This window comes from Poromitra crassiceps (genome assembly GCF_964638095.1).
Source record: "Poromitra crassiceps genome assembly, chromosome: 6".
In the NCBI taxonomy this organism is placed as follows: Eukaryota; Metazoa; Chordata; class Actinopteri; order Beryciformes; family Melamphaidae; genus Poromitra; species Poromitra crassiceps.
The window spans coordinates 2,866,309-2,874,365 of NC_139627.1; the positions used below are offsets into that span (position 1 = coordinate 2,866,309).

Genomic DNA, 8,057 nt, shown 5'->3' on the forward strand with positions numbered 1-8,057 from the left:
TCTGAGGCCATACTTCCTTGAGTTGAATGAATAATGTATGTGAATGGGATGCACAGTGTCATCCAAAGGACAAAAAGGAAGAGTTAATATGATTTGCTTCAGGGTATAGATGCAATTCACACAATTGGGTACATCAGCATATACATGCAGAGCTAGGGCTCTGTCCGGGCTCTGTCTGTCTGTTTCTCTGTCTGTCCCACTGTGATGTCATAAATCCCACTGTGACATCATCAGTGATGTCATAAATCCCACTGTGGCATCATCAGTGATGTCATAAATCCCAGTGATGTCATAAATCCCACTGTGACATAATCAGTGATGACATCCTCAGTGATGTCATAAATCTGACATCAGTGATGCTGGTCTCATTGGCCACACAGCAGCCGGGTCAAGGCCGTGCTGCGAAAATGCTCATTGTTCCTCTTTGTATTGCTTGTTATTTTGAGCTTTGGTACAGGAATACTTGCATAATGTTTTTTAAAAGCAAGGAATATAAAATACACTAAAAGCAAAAATGACAACCGCTATTTATATTATTATAGCATATTCTTACCATCCTTAATTTCAGATGTAGTGATCAAAACTGAAATTGCTTCAGTGGCTTATCTGTGTGGTTGGACAGGTGGATGAATTAATGACTATGGATACGTCCATCTGTCCACCTCCAACATTTGAAATGTCAAGGACAGCTTTCTACCTACGCGCCCATGTTGTGTCCTTGGTTGTGGTGATATTGGCAGAATACTCTGTGTAACTCAGTAAGTGTGGAGGATGAGATATTAAATCACAGATTTATAGGGTTTTAGGCTTATATCAGTGATAACATTAAGTGCCATTGTACTCCCACGGTTGGATTGGATCGGATAGTTTTTGTGAAAACAAATCAAACTTTAGAATAATTGTTACTCTTCGTCATAGAACTGATAAGATAAATAAAATAAGAACAAAAATCATAAATAAATAAAATAATCTCTCTCGTCACTCACTGTTGAGTTCATTTTTTAAGCTACTAGAGCTCTCGTGCGCTAGCTCACCAAGCTGGCCCTGCAGCTCGCATTCGCAGCTCGCCCGCTGCGCGGCCTTGCCCGCAGCTCGGCTGCTGTGTGGCCAATGAGACCAGATGATGTCAGATTTATGACATCATTGATGATGTCATCAGTGTGCTTTATGACATCACTGATGATGTCACAGTGGGATTTATGACATCACTGGGATTTATGACATCACTGATGATGTCACAGTGGGATTTATGACATCACTGGGATTTATGACATCACTGATGATGTCACAGTGGGATTTATGACATCACTGATGATGTCACTGTGGGATTACAGATGATAAAACAGATGATCTTTGGCCACCTCTCCACCACTCACTCATGTGACGTCAAAGGCGAACAGCTACAACAACATGTGTTTGGGTTGCTAAGGAAATCAGGAAGAAAAGAAAAATGTCTCTTGCGATTTCTTTACCGGCGCCGACCCAGCTGTCGCAGGACCAGCTGGAGGCAGAGGAGAGGCTCCGGGCCCAGAAGTCCTACTCCACCGCCCTGGTTTCATTTCACGAGCCGCCTCCTTACGGACACAGAAAGGGCTGGGTGCCTCGCTCGCTTGAGGACTTTGGAGATGGAGGAGCTTTCTCGGAGATCCGTGTGTCCAGTTTCCCCTGGAGATGGGCAGGAATTCAAAAAAGACATCAATGCTCTGGCTGTGCAGAAGGAAAGATCAAATATGATGCCATCGCCAGACAAGGACAGGGCAAGGATAAGGTGGTCCTCAGCAAGTACACAGACCTACCTCCCAAGGAGGTTCTGAATGCCGATGCCCCAGAACTACAGAGACCCGATGAGGAGGCCGTCCAAGAGCTGACAGAGAAGACACGTGCTGCCTTGGACAAGCAGTCTTCTCAAAAGATCGCTGCTGCCATGCCTGTGAGAGCAGTAGACAAACAGGCCCCCGCACAGTACATCAGGTACACTCCATCCCAGCAAGGAGTGGCCTTCAACTCGGGGGCCAAGCAGAGGGTGATCTGCATGGTGGAGATGCAAAAGGACCCCATGGAACCTCCACATTTCAAGATCAACAAGAAGATTCCTCGTGGGCCTCCCTCTCCTCCTGCGCCTGTCATGCATTCTCCAAGCAGAAGGATGACAGTCAAGGAGCAACAGGAGTGGAAGATTCCCCCGTGCATCTCCAACTGGAAGAACACGAAGGGTTACACCATTCCTCTTGACAAGCGTCTGGCCGCTGACGGCAGGGGGCTGCAAACGGTTCACATTAATGAAAACTTTGCCAAGCTACCTGAGGCTCTGTACATCGCTGTCAGAAAGGCCAGAGAAGCAGTGGAGATGCGTTCCCAGGTAGAGAAGAAGATGGCCCAGAAGGAGATGGAGAAGAAGGAGGAGAAGCTGAGGGAGGTGGCCCAGATGGCCCGAGACCGCAGAGCAGGGATCAAAGGTCACGGAGACAAAGGTGGCGAGGACGGTGAGGCCAGAGAGCGTGACGAGGTCCGCCATGACCGAAGGAAAGAGAGACGGCACGACAGGAACATTTCCAGAGCTGCTCCCGCTAAGAGGTCGAAGCTGCAGAGGGACCAGGACAGAGACATCAGCGAGCGCATCGCTCTGGGCATGCCCAACCCTCATTCCTCCAGCAAGGCCCAGTACGACCAGGGACTCTTCAACCAGAGCAAGGGTATGGATAGCGGTTTTGCCATGGGTGAGGATGAGAATTACAACGTGTACGACCAGCCATTCCGCAGCGGCCGAGACATGGCCCAGAACATCTACCGGCCCAGCAAGAACATAGACGAGGACACCTACTACGCAGATGACTTTGACACACTCGTGCACAACAACAGGTTTGTTCCAGACAGGGAGTTCTCCGGTGCCGACCACGGGCAGCGGCGGGAAGGGCCGGTCCAGTTTGAGGAGGATCCCTTCGGTCTGGACAAGTTCTTGGAGGAGGCGAAGCAGCACGGCGGCTCCAAGAGGCCCTCCACCAGCGCTCGCTCCAAGGACGACGATGCACGATGGCACCGAGTCCATTTAGGGCAGCTACTGCCGTCCGACAGGGTGGGGAGGTAGTGTTTACACTCGTTCATTTTGAAAAAACAACAACAACATTGCCCCCCGCCTTTCCTCCATTTTTTGTTTTGTTTTGTAAATGTTCAATGCTAACATGTTCAGATTCAGATGTTCACTCGTGTTCAATATAACACGAGTGATCATGACGAATATAACAAGAGTGGGGCTGAAAGGATCGATGTTTTATTGTACGTCTGAGATCTGCTTCTGCATCTGTAAACTTCATTGTTCTGTCTGCACAGTGTAAACAATGTCATTTCAGATGCAGACGGTCATATTGGGTCCAAAGCCATGGAAATATATAGATTTAGTTATTTTAGGTTGTTTTTTTAATAGTATACAAACCAACCCCACCACAAACTTAGCAGGGACTGTTAACGTTGACCTTTTTCCCCTTTTCTGTTCTATTTAAATGTGATGCTCATGGAGGGAGAATAAACTACAAGTCAAAATACTTACAAGCTGACTGAAGCCTGAAGAAGCCTATTGAAAAAAAGCTAGTCTTAGGTGGTTCATTCATGTAAAATATATTACTATAATGTAGGTTGATGGATATTGTAGAAAATAGACAGAAGCTGACCTAGTTCAAAATTCTCATCTTTATTAGAAACAAAACTAATACAGCAGATAGATTATTCAAGGAACGCCTCTGCATGGACCACAACATCTGTTTAGAGATAACGGGCAAAAGCTTAAAATATAGCTGTAGATATTATATTACATTATAGCTGTAGATATTACAGACAAGACAAATGACAATCAATCTCATATTATTGTGTTCAAATAGTTTTGCCACGCTGTGGTTTGGTGTTATTCTTGGCTGACACGAAATTCCCGGTTGCCTCTGCGGTATTCAGCAATCCAGGAGAAAACGTGTCATTGAGGAAAAACACCCTCGTGCATCAGACAGACAGACAGACAGACAGACAGACAGACAGACAGACAGACAGGAGGCGGAGCCAGGCTGAAATGCAACCATCATTTCAATTTCTCATATTCAGGAACAGAAACACAAGAAACAAGCCTTATGAATATTAGTTTCACTTTCCTTATTGTTGTGAGAGAAACAAAAGTGAACGTCAAGTCTGAGTATGAAATGTTGAGCAGTTAACTATCTGTTTTGAGTCCGAATGTGTATTGTATAGATAGATAGATAGATAGATAGATAGAGGTGTGTGTGTGTGTGTGTGTGTGTGTGTGTGTGTGTGTGTGTGTGTTTAACCCTGCCAACCAAATTTCCCCTATACTGTGGAAGTGGACGTGGTACAGGGGCTAGTACTTGAGAGAAAGGGGGAAACAATAAATGAAACATTAAAATCTGCTCAGGAGGCACTCATTGCAATCTTTCACTCCATTTCTTATTTTGTAATGTTATATTCTTCAAAAGTTGAGTGATCAATCATTCATTGCATCATCATAATTATGCCATAGTTTTCTCTTCTTTTTTTTCTAAGCAAAATGTTGTAGCTGGGTAATGGGGGTGCTTGCATTCAGAAATCAGGGAAAGGGGGTAGTGAAGCCACTGCCCTATGGGGCAATACAGTTTTCCACTGAAGGGAAGTAAAGTGAATGGAACTGATATAAAAAGTGCAAAAGAACGGTCTAATATTTGTTCTCTTTTTAAATGGGCATTTTAAATAGCTAGACTGGATATGTATTGCAGATAATATCCATCATTCAATCATTCCTAGTGGAAAAGAACATTTCAGATATGCACAGTGACATTCTTCCTACGACAAATGACGTGACTTTTACCATTCGTGTGTATGGGGTTTCCCATTAACAGAGATCTACAATTCAGTGTCCGGTATCGACAATGTGAATTGCGGATATCTGCAACTGAATCATGACTAGTTAATTCCATTTTCAGATATCTACAATTTAATTCTGACTAATCATATTTCCAGTTAAAGATATCTTTAATTTCCCTCGATTCAAGATAGCGACTTTGTTATTTTTAGACATCATAAATTAAGTTTTCACTAGTCAGAATGACGTATATCTTGAACTGGAATTATGAATGACTATCAAAATTATGTAGATACCTGAAACTGGAATTAGGAAGAGTCATAATCTGCCATTGACAGTGTGGAATATGTGCAACTGAATTGTAGATATATCTGTCATGAGAAACCCACGAGTGGCAAAAGTGATGTAATTTATCTTGGGAGGAGTGAGATTTTGGATATCCGAAATGACAATTGTGGATAGCAAATATGAAAATAGATATCTGTCTCAGAATGTCATCAATAATGTCATTCTGTCTAGTCAAAAACAACAGTCATTTCAGATATCTATAACATCGCGTTATTGATATCTGAAAATTACATTGATATCTAATGTTAATTTCAGATAGTCAAACTTGGCTAATACATGTTTAAATGGTTTGCCATAGGAGGCATGTGGCGATTAGGAAGGAGGATGATGCCATGTCGGTTTGTCTTGGTACAGATGAAGGAGAGAAGGAACATCAGGAGCGAATCTTCAGGCGGTGGGATCGGATCGGGACGTCCTGTGCACCGTGGGGTGGAAACGGACCTCACAACCAGCTGGAGCCCACAATCACAGCTGCATTATGGGTTCCGTTACAACCCCACCCACCACAACAACCTCCAGGGTCCAGGGTCTGCCCCACCCACCACAACAACCTCCAGGGTCCAGGGTCTGCCCCACCCACCACAACAACCTCCAGGGTCCGGGGTCTGCTCTGGGATCTGTCAGGACGGCACACACAGAAAGAATAGGAACTCATGGAGGTAAAAACAGGTGCATTTGAAGATATCAAAGGAAATATTGTGGGACAGAATTTTCTGATATGCTGAGAAAAACAAGTAGTATAAATCCAGAGCATAATGCAAGTTGTTATTCTGCCCAGTTACAGAGCTTCTATTAGCTACACTCAGATCACAAATGGTTTCTTAATTTTCAAATTTCTTCTACGTTTTTGTGGTCTTAAATCCAATTTCAGGTAGCATTAAAAAGGTCTTAAAACGTGCTGTGTTTTTGAAAGCAGATACTGCTTTCACCTCTGCCTACTTCACTTGCACAAGTTGATGGGAAAACAAAACACTCGTCAGGTCCGAGTCTGTTGGTACTAATGGTGGGTGGCAAGGAAACGGTTAAATCATAGAGTTCAAATGAATGCCTCTTTGTCAGTGTGTCATATCATCTCCTTCAGTAGAGCTTGACTGCTGCTCCGGAGATTGATGACGTTTTGGAAATGAGCATCGTTTAAAATGCGATCTGCATTAAAACAACCATACTAACACTGATGACCACACCGTTCACTCACATTAAAACAACCATACTAACACACCCAATTTCCCAGCCTGAAGTTTCATCTAATCTAATTGTCAACGGCTCTTGAGTTGTGCTTTTAGGTGTACCAGATAATTACTGTTTGAACATTTGTTTTGAATGGAAAATCCAATGTTCAACATGTTGGATACTTGATGGAAACAAACACATTGGTAACACTTTAGAATAAGGCTACATTAATTAATGGTTAATTCATAATCAATGGATTCACGGTCAATGCATAATTATGCAGTAATGCATAATAAACACTAACCGTTAGTTAATACGTATTACCCTAACCATCAACTAACCATAACCCTAACCAGGAACTTAACCCTAAACTAAATAATGTATAAATTAATACTTCGTTAACATGAACACTATTAGTAAATTATTACTACACACACATTAGTTAATGTTAGTTAATGCTTATTAATCTAATCGTGAACTATTCCTTAATTTATGTGCCCTATTGTAAAGTTTTACCTAACTAATTTTTTGGGGTGTTTGGTTTATCTTATGGAGAATTTTGTCTGTCCACTTCTGCAGATGTTTAAGTGTCTGATCACTGTTCAAGGCTGGAACCTAGAAGAACCACTCAGCATCCATCACAACATGCTGCAGAGACATGTGTCTGTCAGGTGGGTCTGAACCACCCTCCTCTCTGTCCTGTCAGCTGGCATCACCATACAGTAAACCCAGAACCAGCTTCACCAAAAGCATCTTAATGAACACAGAAATAATCTTTACCTCATTCTACCTCAGCTGAACAAACATGGTTCTAGTGTCGACTGGTTTTGGGAAACCCGGCAGAGGTTTAGTGGACTGTGGGTTTGGATCATGACAGAAGACGACACCTATTAAAACCTTCCATCCACCCACTTGTTGCTCCATGGTTTCAAACTTTCCATAGCCAAAAACGGCTTAAAAAAAGTCAGTGAAAACCCTCACTGACCCTGCAAATACAATGAGCCCAATGCATCAGCTTGGAGGAACAGATGTATTAAATATAATGATGATGTAGAAGACAGACTTTTAACTGAGTGAATATTCAAAAGTTAAAAAAGCTGTTTGTTTTGAACCCAGAAATGACTAACTCAACGTTGTGGAGTTGTACAGTCAGTCAGTTAAGAGGGTTAATTACATCTTCAATGCAAGAATTTCAAAAAATGGGAAAAGCCCGTTTAGGGCCTTAGTGCCACTTCTTCTTTCCTGTGACTTTAGAAAGATCATGTATAAAAGCAAACTTTTAGGAAACTCAACTTCCTGCCTCTCTGCTGTGGACGGTTAAAACAAAATCCCTCAGTCTCCAGTTTCCTAAAACATTGCTTTTATTGAGCACCGCAGGAAAGAGCCCGGAAGACCTGGATGTTAGCACGTCCGGTTCTTACGTGTCAAAGTCAATGGGATTTTTGTACGGGGATTTTGGTTAATGCTTGAAATAAGCTCTGGGGTTAGCAAACGTTTATGAAACAGCAAGGTTTGTGTTCAGCAAGATAAGCTTCACAAATGAGGAACACTTTTATGATTTGTGAGTTGATAAAACGCTTCAAAAGTAGAAAAGTGACACTTATTTCAGGCATTAAACCAAAATTCCCATACAAAAATCCCATTGACTTTTACACACACGAACCAGGAAGTGCAGAGACTTCTGGGTAAGCCTACAAAAATACTC

General features: G+C 42.7%; 1 pseudogene across 1 annotated transcript; it reads left to right on the plus strand.

Annotated features, from left to right (window-relative positions):
* The first annotated feature begins 1,450 nt into the window (after positions 1-1,450).
* On the plus strand, positions 1,451-3,085 carry LOC310778801 (SNW domain-containing protein 1 pseudogene; annotated as a pseudogene). Its single transcript has one exon. The product of its transcript is annotated as an SNW domain-containing protein 1 pseudogene (transcript).
* Positions 3,086-8,057: the final 4,972 nt, after the last annotated feature.